Raw genomic sequence first — 12,451 nt, 5'->3', positions numbered from 1 at the left:
TATGCATCTACTGGTCCTTTGTCTATCTACTATACATTTTGATACTCAGAATTCTCACTACCTTGCACGAGTATGCTGGGTCCAAGTAACAAAGACTGAGCTGACGCATTTGTATGGCATATGGCAAATTCTGTCCTTTATTGTGATTTACCTACCGATCTTTCTACTTCTCCAACAAGACACATATCCTCACCTACTGGGAGCACTTTTATCAGCACAGAGGTTGCATGTCTTCAATAATTTTGCAAGCTGCCTATTCTCCCAAATAGCATCTTCCAGGCACCTTTTTATGATCTTTATTTTTCAGATCTGTTTACCTATTCTTTTGTATCTCCTAATATTATGCAATGTACTTTTTATATAGTTACCCCTTGTGTTTTGGGCTTCTTACTATTTTGTATTCCTACGTTGTAATCACACTGACATATGACCTATAAAGCAGTTTCTCCTCTTATTTCCCAAAAAAAAAAAAAAAAAAAGTAGAAATGCGCTAGCTGGTTCTTCTTATGAAACCAAAGTAGTATTAAAAAAAACCAAGTTGGAAAATAAGAAAGTTAAAACAACTAGAGGAAAAAGCCAATGACGAATCCTGAAAGGCTTTGGAACTGTTTCAATGGGTGATAAGAAATGCATTCGAGGGTAAGACTGTCCTCTCTCTCTGCTTTGCCATGCCATTACAAATGTGCTTCTTCTAGTTCTCAAGCAGGATCTCCTTCACACAAGCCAAATGGAGGTGGCATCCCTTGCACGTCGATACGTAGGACCAGCTCCTGGCTCTCTTCCTCAACTCCTCCTTCCCGCACCAGTAGCACCTGGAAGTCACCTCTCGATGGAGCACCAACCTCATCTCACCATCCTCTATCACACGCCAGAAGGACGCGCAGCTGGGGTGCAGGTCCCACCCTTCATCGAAGTAGTGATAGACGTAGCCTTTGATGTCCCTTCTGCACGCATCACAATATCGATTTGGCTCCCCCGATCTAAGAAAATGGAAGGTGCATCCTGGGAAGAAAGGGTGGGTGATGGTGTCCTCCGGGCTGGCACAGTCCTTGTGGAGATGAAAGTTAATTGCATGACTTCTCGCATGCATACCGAGATCCAATGCACCCTTAATAGTTGCAAGGTCTCTCCTTGAGGACGGAGTGAGTTATCTCACCGTAAATCATGCCCTCCATGTGTGCCTTTTTTCTGATTGGGTTTGACTGGTCAATGCAAAACAATGCTACTATATATCTGTCAACAAGATAAAAGGGAACAATCGAATACAAGCTTTTTGCTAAGCACGCACGAGAATTAATGCACCCCCACACGCAACCTTGGGATATCGGAAGGGGGATGATAGAGAAGCTGTTGGACTTGTTTGAAAAATAAATTTGAGAAGGTAGTTAGCGTGTGGTCATTTTGGATTTGTTTGAAAAGCAAATTTGAAAAGGTAGTTAGTATGTGGTTATTTGTGAGCTATTTAAATTAACTAACTGTTTGTAAACCGACAACTACTTTTAATCACCGAAAAGTAATTTAAAACTTATAGACAAGGAGTTGTGTCTCTTTAAAAAGACACCTTTGGTCTCCTATAAATTCTGAATTTTCTGAGTTTATTAAAGAAGAAGAGTTTTAAAAACAAAGACAATTTTAACTTCCTCTTTCTTCTTCTGAAACATTTTTCTCCAGCCACAATTTTTGTTCTCATAGAGAGTTCTTGAAGAATTTCAGATTTGCTCTCTGTAAATTCTTATTGTGAGTTATTGTATCCTGGAGGTTTTTTGTCAGTGACCCAGAGCGAATTCTTGGAATCGGGGACAAATAAAACCTTAAGAAAAACGATCTCTGTGCCTTCAAGTTTTTGATTGATTCTGCTTTTCCTAACAATCTTGAGGTTTTATTTGTTCTATATCAACAATGGAGTCAGAATCTATCAAAGTCATGAACCAAGATATGGTGAAGTTGGATCGGTGATGGAAATAACTTCTCCCGTTGGCAAGACAAGATGCGGTTTCTCTTGACTGCACTGAAGATCTCTTACGTCCTGGACCCTAATCTTCCACCAACTGAAGATCCAATATCCACTATTGATGGTGGGCAACCCTCTGTAGAACAAATTGAAAGGGTTCAAAAGGAGAGAAAGAAACGTGAAGAAGATGAGTTGCTGTGCCGTGGACATATTCTGAACACTTTGTCTGATCATCTATACGATCTGTTCACTGATATTAAGTCTCCAAGAGATATATGGAATGCACTAAAGTACAAGTACAAATATTTTGATTTCAAAATGCTTTCTAGATATTTTGATTTCAAAATGATTGATGATAAACCTGTTCCTGAGCAAGTCCATGAATTGCAGGTGAAGAAATTAATGCACGAGGCAGAGGATTTTACTTTGGGACAGATTCAGAAACATCTTCGGATTGAAGAAGAGACTCGTTCTCGTGAAAAGAAAAATTCTGTTCCAAATGAGTCAAATGTGCATTACGTGAGTGGCGAATCTAGTTCCAAGAATCAGAAACTGAAAGCCAAGAAGAATGACCAACAATTTAAGAAGAAACCTCACAAAAAGAGAAAAAAAAGGACCATGTTATGTCTGTGGTGCAATGGGACACTTTGCAAAAGATTCCAACCAAAGGAAGACCAAGACTAACAACACTGCGACCATGGTTGAAGAGAGTCTTGTGGCCATGATTTCTGAACTAAATATGGCAACTAAAAAGTCTGATTGGTTGCTCGATTTTGGAGCAACAGTCCATGTCTGTAAAGACAAAATGTACTTCAAGAAATTTGAGGAAGTACTAGATGGCCAAGAGGTTCAAATGGGAAACAAATCTTGTGCCAAACTCGTTGGAAAAGGGATTGTTGAAATCGCTTACACTTTTGGAAAACAGTTGACTCTTCTTAATGTTCTCTATGTACCCGAATTGAGGAAGAATTTAATTTCTGTCGACTTACTTTCTAAGAAGGGATTTCGGGTGTTGTTTGAGTCTGATAAGGTTATCCTGTCAAAGAATGGTATGTTTGTGGGAAAGAGATATTCATGTGATGGAATGTACAAACTAAGCATTAATAATAAGAATGTTTCATTTGCTTACACTGCTAAGTCATCTTCTTTGTGGCATGGACGATTGGCACATATAAATTGTAGATCATTGAAATGTATGAAAAAATTAGACATGTTTAATTTTGATGATGATCTTGACAAATGTGAAATTGGTGCTAAGTCTAAACCAGTCAAGAAACCTTTCCATAGTGTTAAAAGAAATTCACAAATTTTAGAACTTATACATTCTGATATATGTGAATTGAATGGAGTTTTAACTCATGATGGAAAGAGAAATTTCATTACTTTTATCGATGATTTCAGTAGATATACGTGTGTGTGTGTGTGTGTGTGTGTGTGTGTTAAGAACATAAGATGAAGTATTTTCAATGTTTAAGAAGTTGAAAATCAACTAGAAAAGAAAATTAAAGTGCTTCGTTCTGATAGAGGTCATGAATATTTCTTGACTGGTTTTATTGAATTTTATGAAGAACATGGGATCATTCATCAAAATACTGTACCTTACACTCCACAACATAACAGTTTAGGCGAAAGGAAAATCGTTCTTTAGTAGAGATGGTTAATTGCATGATTATTAATGCTAAATGTTTATGAATTTGTGGGGTGAAACTTTGTATACTGCATGCCATATTCATACACTATAAGAATTTAGATTATTAGGGATGGTTAGTTGCTGTCACTAATAGTCCGCTTGCCATCGTTAATAACTTCGCTGTCGCTAATTCCATCGTAACAGTCAATCTGAAAAATTCTGATCTCTAAATATCCTTATTAGTGATGAAAATCCGAGCCGTCGCTACTAAGGCTATTAGCGACGGCTTTAGCGACGAAACAATTCTATTTTTTTCATCGCTAATTATTTTTTAATTTTTAAATTAAATTTTAAAATATTTTAAAAAAATATTAGCGATGGCATTTTCATGGCTAATATCATCGTTAATAATTATTAGCGATCAATAATACCGTCGCTAATACCGTCTCTAATTTATTATTAATTTTTAAATTAAATAATTTTTTTAAAAAAATATTAGCGATAGCGTTGTTGTTGCTAATGCTCTCTAATAAGTATTAGTGATGGCATATCCGTCGCTAATAATTAGTTTTACTTTTTTTAAAAAATTAATAATAATATTTTTTAAAATCTGTTTTAATTAATCACAATGAATTATAGTTCCTAATACCTATTATAATTAAAATCCAAAGATATGACAATCAAAAATTAAAAATTAATTATATTATATTAAAAATATAAATTATATATTTTTTTACAAGCAGTATCAAAAAAAAATATAATACATCAAAAAAAAAATTAGGTCTGATCTTCGTCATCGTCCGTCTGCTGCTTCTGCTTCTCTCCAACAACTGGTAGATGAGAGTCAGATGTTCCAGCATCTTGTAATGAAAAAAATAAAATAATATTAGTAAGTTTTGATACGAAAGCGTATCTTTCGATACAGAGACATCTTTCGATACACTCTTTCAATTCTTGAACAGATTATTCCTACACATTTCATTCGATGATACGGAGCTACAAACACATCCGACCCATTGATTAGATAGTTAAACTTAATTTTTAGTCCCTAGATCTCCTTCCCAGACTCAAACCTAAATATATAAAGTTTCTAAATATGAAAATTTAAAACAGATAAAAAGATTTAGTAATATAATTACCTGATGTGATGGTAGGGACGATGAGTCCAGCTGGTCGTGCAGCTGTAGATCCTGAAGAAGCTCTACAACTATATCGTGGATGGCATCCAGGAGGCTTTGAGGTCGTTGGCTCAAAAGCTTCTGCACAACCTCCTCCATGTGCGTATCGCTTCAGGTCTAAGACGTCGAAGGGTATCGAGCCGATGGAGGATCGAAACTATGGTCAAATTCTATGACCCAGCTCCTACTCACCCCCTCGATGGTGCTGAGCCATCCCTCAAGGTCAAGGTGTGCTAAGAAGATGGGTTATTGCCGTACCTCTTAGCAATGTATACCACGTAACGCATTTGTACAGTTTAGAAATACACATTAGTTCTAATATAAAAATAAGATTGTGTAACAACTTAATTAGTAAATAAAGTTTGAAGTTCTTACCGTGATCTATCGCGACGTAGAATCTAAATAAATAAATAATAAAATTAAATTAATTAAAGCATGCATATAAGAGTTTTTACAGTTCTAGTGAAGAGTTTTGGTATAGATTTTTTATCGGTCTGTCAGTAACAATATGTGTGCTGATCGAGCCACCATGTGCCTGATCGGATCTTGCTGGGCGGTCTAGTTCTATCTGACCCTCTGCCGTCTATCAAAGTACTCCTCACTGCTCCACTAGTCGCAGAGGGCCTACCATATGTCCACCTATATCCAGTGATCCGTGAAGGACCTCTAATCCGATGGTGATTAAAAATCAAAGTGCTAGATGACGGACTGCCTGAGGTTGTAGAGGCCATCTCGGAGCCTCCGTATAGCCACCTCCTCGAAGGTCTGACGGCCAGTCTCCTCGTCTTGGAGAGTCTCGAATAGATAGTACTTCTGTAACATAGAAGTAAACGTGTATTAATATGTAATTAAAATACCAATGTATCAGGAATTTAAAAATTAAACTAGTTTTGACTTATCAGAAACATCTTTCAGGCTGCATCACGAGCTCCCGACGGCCAACTCGAGAACTCATTCATCATCCCAACATCGATCGATGTATGATCCTGATAATGACACGAGATGTAGAAAGCTCTCTGAATGTGCTGCAAAATTAATTTTGAAGAATAAATATTAACTCTAAAATTACTAAATTCTAAACTTATTAATTGAATATGTAGTACTTACAAGCAGCTCTGGATATGGATGATCTTTCTATCCTTCGATCGAGTTGGAGGTGCCATGAATCGGGTAGGTCCTCAACCATGGTGCTGTGTCTGAGAGCCGATGGTCGCTGCTATATACGATTGTGGAGTCATGGTGATCTGACCCCGAGCATAAAATATCTAATATAAATAATGTTATATTAGTTAATAAATGATAAAATAACATAGATGAGAATATATAAAGTATTAGAGCTTACGGTTCGGTGTGAGAGGTGCAGAACCATGCGAGTTGGCGGCGTGATCGCTCTCTCCTTGAGAGCTTTATCCTCGGCTGGTGTGGCTTCGGCCTTTAGAAGACATGATGTATGCTCTCTGAAAATAAAAATAAAGAGATTCACCAAATTAATTATATAATTATGGATGGCTATGCAAGATTTAAAATAATGCAAGATAAGTAATTAAAATGATCCAAAAAGTGAGGAGAAGATATTAAAGAATCTTGTATGGTATGTCTTTCTGATTCTTACTCTCTTGCCTTGGCTTAAATCAGCTTGCACCGCATATGCTGCATGAGCTTTTCTGTTGGTCCTTCTTATAGAAAAGCATGCAACCATTACGGTATACATCCATCTTCTCATATCCCATGCCCCATCTTTTCACTATTTTCTTCGAAGCATAGAGCTCCCAATAAGCTTCTCATCCTTCGGTAGCATTTTCTTTATTATTGCTACCATTCTATCACAACAATTGACCGTTATATTAAACTCGATCTTTAAGTTCAACAATTCTGACACAGTTGATAGTACAGTATGTGTTTCATATCCCAGCCATAGTGGTTCATTAGCATCTTTTATCATACGATAGAAATTGTCATTGCAAGCTTCTGGATCATTCTCCATATTCCAATTAAGTTTAAGACCAGTTGCATCCATAACCATGTCCACCATTCTATCGTGTCTATGTCCTACTTGGTTCTAACCCTTGTAACTTTCTCCCACATCTCTCTATACAAGTACCAATGCTTGTAGTTGGACATAAATCCACTCTTATACAAATGGACAGTACTTGTATCCCTATCAAATATTTCTCTATTGTCACATTTGTTACAAGGACAATGAGCCCATCCTTGATGTAAGAGTACCATATTTCCAAAAATAAAATCACAGTACTCTATACCCTCTCTTTATTTAGTAGAAATCTCTCCATCGACTACTTAATGGTCCATCCAACTACAATCCATGACAGACTATCTAAGAATTCTGTATATACATAAATATAAAGTAATTGCTAAAAACTATTTATCATTCAAAATGGCTTACATAGTAAATGCATCCTATCATCAATTGATAGGTAAAGATGGATCCTATCCGATTTAGAAAATATATTAATTCTATAGGTCTATTACATTAATCAAATGATACTCAACAGGGTGTTGAGATTTTCATAGTTTCATGTATACAAAAATTTTGAAACGAATATGCAACAAAAATTTTAAAAATTCAGATTAAATCTAATTTAATCTAAGCACGCATAAGATCAAATCTTAAAATCATAAATAGGATCTACATATGTGAGATAGAATTCAGATACAGAAATTAAATAAAAATAAATAAATAGAGAAGGTCCAATCTTCATACCTTGGCAAGAGTCAATCTACACCATGAACTGATGATCATGGATGTCTTCTGAAGGTCCCTTGAAGCTGCCTAAGCATCCGACCTCTACAGGTATCCACACGAGACTTCGATTTGATCAGAAGCTTCTTGATCTCACTGAGGAACTACCTTCCTTACAGAGATCTCATCTTGATAGTTGAATAATCTTTTTTTCTCAAGATACTCTTAAAGAATAAGAAAAAAATAAGAGGATGATGATCTCTAAGCTAGAGATCATGAGAAGAACTTTTTTTCTTTTTTTTTTTTTAAAACTCATGCACCAAATCTCTACACTAAAGATGCAAAATTTTTGTCCAACTCTTGAACAAAGAGGAGAAAAAAATTCATATCCAAACTTGGATAAAAGTGAGAGAAGAGGCCCCCAACAACCAATCTTTGGTTGTTGGTAAGAAAGAAAGAATAGGAGCACAGATACCTCACGCCCCTTTGACCTTCACGCCGTGCCTCTCTCCCTTAGATTTTCACGCATGCCTCCCCTTAATTTTGGCATCAAAACCAGATCTCATCTGGTTGGTTAATGCCCACATATGGTGCCATGTTTAAATAAGAGAGGAGATAGTATTTTGGTAGGAGATAAGAGTCCAAACTCTCTTGGACTCTAGAATTTTGTGCCGCCCAACACCTTCCTATTTTGTGCCCCATATCACACAAAAAAAATCAGATGGCGTGAACTCCTTTCACACTAAAAAACTCATGCAAAAAGGGAGAAATATTCGATGCTAAAATAAAGTGGGAGTGGGTTGGTTTATGGCACATGGAAGGGAGAAATAAAAAATTATTCTCCCATATAATTTGGTTATCTCATAACCCAATTAGGCTTGATCAAATCAAATCCATATTGAGTCAAATTAAATCTAATTTAATTAGACTTGATATAAGCTCCATTGCTCAATCAAATTGAGTCAATTAGCAATCTAATTGCTAATTAATCCTCGTATAACTCACTAACTTTTTAGCGAGTTACTTAATTATAATTTTTGCATTAGATTAATTATCAGTCAAATTGATAATTAAATCATATCACAATTCATAATCATAATTCAACCATCTGATCAGTCAAAAATCTCTTTGCGTGTGATCCCATAAGTTCTATTCTATCTAATAGTGAGATATATTATGATCCCTCATAATATCATCAAAACTTCTTTTAAGGGGTTGAAACCATTCCAACTCTGCCCATCAAGGATCATCGATCATCAAGATGATGCTCATGGATCTCACAATCTATCAGTGACACCTAACAGTATGTAGTGGCAATCTAGCAGAATAAAAGGTGATGAACCTCTAGGTGCAGTTAACATATGATACAGTCCCTCTATCATGAGTCCCGACCAGATGGCAGGTCATGGATGAATCGTCAAACCTCATCATCGGTCATATGATAAATTCAATTAGCTCGAGTCCATGTATGATTCTCGTGAAAACTCTTTTCTATCAATCACACTGCTATGGCCATAAACTTAAAGACTCAGCTTCTTAAATCCCATAGGACTACTCCTTTCTGTTAGGGTCGATAGATTCTATTTAGGTGTACATCCTACTTTTACCGTGGACCAACTGTTGCTAACATTCACTACAAGGACTCATTGAGTCAATATTTATGTGTAATCAAATTCCAACAGCCTCACTGCGAGCAGCTATAGCACCGCAGGTTAAAAGACTAGTCATACTACTACAGCATCGAGAAAGTCACTAACGGTGAGCAGACATCCATGTGACTTCTTGTGTTGGTCACCCTCAATGCTAGTTGTTCTCTAACAACCACCTACACTCTCGCTCTAGTGTCACTACACTGCAGACTCGAGATTCATCTGTCCGAAGGAAGTGATCCATGCATTAGTCTATCCGGATCAATTACCATCTCTATGATGATCCTATGATTAGGAGTATTTTAAGAATTAACCATCAATGATATATATCTCAAATTCTCAATTCTTTGAGAATATATGTCATCATCTTGTTAATCCCTTAGATAATTTATGGATACATAAAATATGAATGGTAATATAAATATCTTTTAAGTATAAAATCATATCCTAGTAATATGATATGCATCAGCTAAGATTGGCTTCTAGGACATACATCCAACAATCTTTCATTTGCACTAAAGCTAATCTGTCATATACCAAGCCCCATCTTCTCAAGACAGGTTTTAGTCTTTGGCTAGCTAAGTGACTTATCAGTGAGTTAACCACATCTCATACAGAATTTGCTCTCTACATCTCTATATATTTCTACTTGAGGTAGTCGCGTATTCTGTTGCTCTATGTGCTTAGATATTTAGTGAGACCTAGACTTCTTAGCAAGGGTTATGGTGCTATTATCTTTGCAGTATAGTGTCATGGCATCTGATGGCATGACATCTAATTCTACAACTAATATTAGAACCAGAATGCATCCTACACATTTACAGTATACTCAGCTTCCATCAATCGATTGCTTGAAACCCTTCCAAGATACTGAGTCATGATTACACAGGAACACACCTATGCAGTAGATATTTTACTATTTAACATCAGATATTAATCTAAATTGGTGTATCCTTCCACTCCTAGCTTGGATCCTTCTCCAAAATTAAGAACAAATCCTTTGTTCTTCTCAAGTACTTAAGGATATTTTCATAGCAATCCAGTGCTCCTAGTTTGGATCAACTTGTGACATTCACAGTATTAACTATATCAGTTTAAGTACATTACATGGCATATATCTATACCTAAAAAGATAGCAAACTCCTCTCCGAGATTTCTATGCTGAACCCTTTCAGCATCTACTCTCTATACTTTATCTGTGAAAACACAAGCATCCAATTACATCTGTCTCTATAGATCTTTATATTCTCAAAATATAGGATGCTTGCTTTATGTCTTTCATGAAAAATTTTATATACAACTATATTTTAATCGATGTCAGTATTGGACACTCTCACTGATCTTTTTTGAAAATACATAATTTTTCATTTTTGATCAAATAATTTGATCATATCACCGAAATGAATATTCCAACTCTGAGATTATTGTAGACTTTGTGATCTCCTATCATGAAAAGTGAAATCCATAAGCTATTTCATATAGAAATCTTTAAAAGATATCCATTCAAAAAAGCTAATTTATATCATTTTCTTGGAGTCGATGTTAACATCGCCTCATTGTAGGTTTTGGGATCATCTCTATGATCCCTATCTCCTATGAGAAATAATTTTTCTCTATATCCTCTGTTAAGCATACCTTAGTACCTTTCGAAAGGATGGAAGATCCTACTATATGTACGAGGTGGAAGAGGAATATATGTATGCTAGCTCATCATAAACAGGTTCTTTAGGTCCTATGGCTCGCCGCTCTTCAGAGACACTCTCTTCGAGCTTAACTTTTCTCTCACTACTTCATCTTGGTTAAATAATTTTTAAAAAGATAGCATGATGGGTCACAATCACATTATAATCTTTTTAGAAAAAAAGTAGCATCTCAGACTCTTTTAGGATAAACTTTATAAACCTATCCTCTAACATATCCACCTGCTATTTTTGACACAAGCTGAACATCCTTGGATCTTGAAATAATCAAGATTAGTTTTCATCATGCCATATCTCATATGGTGTGGTAGGAACAGATTTAGTGAGAACCCAATTTCATAGATAAATTTTAAAAATAAAGTATGTCCTTAAAGAAACAAAATTAAATCAGTGAAGTCTATCATGGACTAAACGATATCTCATACAGTCCCATGACTCTTCTTAATTATCTCGTTGAGCTGAGATGTACTAAGAGGGGTCCAATATGAAACTATACCATTTTATGAGATAATCGAAAATTTTTTTTCTTTGGTATTGCATCCTCAATCTGATCGAAGTATCTTTAAAATTTTTTTGATTTACTTCTCTACTTTATATTTGAATTATTTGAACTTTTTAAAAATTTCAGATTTATATCTCATATACTTACTACCTATACCATGACTGATCATCGGTAAAGATAACGAAATAGAGATAACTCTCTTTGTTAGCATATCAAATGGGCTATACACATCAAATGTGTACTAGGATAAGTATCTCAGTGATCCTTTTTCTCTTATCCCATAAGAGTAGCTTGATCATTTTTTTTCAAAGAGATGATGCACAAACTAAATATGACTCAACAATCAATAAGCCCAAAAGTTCATATTTCTCCAGTTTGTTAATCATTTCTTCTCTTATATGATCTAGCCTAAGGTTCTACATATATTTAAGATTTATTTCAACTCTAGATCTCTTAGATTTAATAGCATTCACTACTTGCTCAATTAAGTTTACAGATGCATCATCATGCAAATGATAGAGACCGTCTCTAAGAACTAAATCCAAATGATAATTACAAAGGACAGATGCTTATGGCCACAGTAGCAACTCTTATCCTATTACCATTTTTAAGTGTTACTTCCTCAGCCCTCTACCTTTCCATAGACTCTATACTAAAGTGCATAAAAATTACTAGAGTCTAAACTCAACTGGAAGAAGAAAAAATCGTAAGGATAATATTGAGCAGTTTCGATATGCCTACTTAAGGCGTGTCCTTATTTCTTTAGGCTCTCCAGATATGTGCCTCTGAACTTTTCAAGGTTCTTTTGTTAGCAATAATTTGACCAATTCAGATAAGATGCCAATAAGGTCATTCATATGGTAGTTTACCATAAACTACCCATATAAATCAAAAAGAGATTGCAGGATCAAATCCATAAGCAATTTCTTGTGCATGGTCATGTCGAGTCTTTTAAGCTCCTTAATATTCTTCATCATCATCAAATAACGATCATAGATTGACTGCCCATCATGCATCTCATGCACTGTGCAATTCTGATCACCTTACAACACTTGTAGATGAATCAATATGTCGTTGGCAGTATATATGTACTCATACATACATTGAAGTTCATCTAACATGGACTTCAATATATAGCAC

The 12,451-nt window shown here is 35.5% G+C and overlaps 1 pseudogene; it reads right to left on the bottom strand.

Moving 5' to 3' along the window:
* Positions 1-523: 523 nt before the first annotated feature.
* LOC105052239 (uncharacterized) lies at positions 524-1,175 on the bottom strand (annotated as a pseudogene).
* Positions 1,176-12,451: the final 11,276 nt, after the last annotated feature.

This window comes from Elaeis guineensis, chromosome 10 (assembly GCF_000442705.2).
Source record: "Elaeis guineensis isolate ETL-2024a chromosome 10, EG11, whole genome shotgun sequence".
Classification (NCBI taxonomy): Eukaryota; Viridiplantae; Streptophyta; class Magnoliopsida; order Arecales; family Arecaceae; genus Elaeis; species Elaeis guineensis.
The sequence above is the reverse complement of the archived record's forward strand: the minus strand, read 5'-3'. Positions and strand labels throughout refer to the sequence as shown.